At 52.1% G+C, this 951-nt stretch overlaps 1 protein-coding gene across 1 annotated transcript in view; it reads right to left on the reverse strand.

The window, feature by feature from the left end:
- The window catches only part of RHOC (ras homolog family member C), a 29,367-nt gene that overhangs the window by 15,649 nt on the left and 12,767 nt on the right, over nt 1-951 (reverse strand). The gene's annotated exons all lie outside the window — the stretch shown is intronic.

Here is a 951-nt window from a genome sequence, read left to right on the forward strand (position 1 = left end):
ACTTAGCCAAACCGGTTTCGGCATGTCGCAATTTTTATGATGGAGAAACTGGGTCTCAGGAGTTTGGTTCCTGGGGGGGAGGATGGAGGTTAATGGGGGGCGGGGGGGAGATGAGGACACATTTGTAATTCCTTAACTAGTAAAGAATTTAAAGATAAAATAAAAGAGTTTGGTTCCGAGTTGGCGTTCACATCCCTCATTCTGTGCAATGGAGAGAATGTTCTCTACCGTTTGTGCCCAATACAGGAGTCCCTAGCTACAAGTGACTATTGAGCACTCGAAACGTGGTGAGTGCCAATGAGAATCTCAATTTTTTAAATTTATTTGATTTCTATTTCTATTTAAATAGAGTTTTATTGACTTCAGAGAGGAAGGGGGAGAGAGAAACATCAATGATGAGAATCATAGATTGGCTGCCTCCTGCACACCCCCTACTGGGGATCGAGCCTGCAACCTGGGCAGGTGCTCTGACCTGGAATCCAACCGGTTCATACGTGGAGCCTCAATCACTGAGCCACACCAGCTGGGCTGATTTCTATTTACATTTTAAAACTGCATAGCAGTTAGTGGCTACAGTATTAGACAATGCAGTTACAGAATCTTCAAGGCTCTAAAGCCCCGAGGGTCTGCGCAATCACACTCAGCGCCCCAACCCGGGAAGCCGCAATCCCTGGGAACTTGGAGGAACCTCTCTGAGCGACCCCAGCCTGCAGAGGGATGCTCACCCTGATCCAACCACTGAAATCGGAGGTCCTCTCGTCCCAGTCCCGGGGACGGGGCTCGGAATTTGGAGGATGAGTGGGCGCGGGGACCGGGAGGAGCGGGAGGTAGGGGAAGGTTAAAGGTCTGTGGTTCCCATCGTCCACCCGCTGCTGGCACGCTGGCTGCTAACTCTGCCTTTCCATAGCCTGGCTGGGGGGCACGGGACGGGGGGCGGGGGGGGACGACGGG

Source organism: Myotis davidii, unplaced genomic scaffold, assembly GCF_000327345.1.
Source record: "Myotis davidii unplaced genomic scaffold, ASM32734v1 scaffold217, whole genome shotgun sequence".
NCBI lineage: Eukaryota > Metazoa > Chordata > Mammalia > Chiroptera > Vespertilionidae > Myotis > Myotis davidii.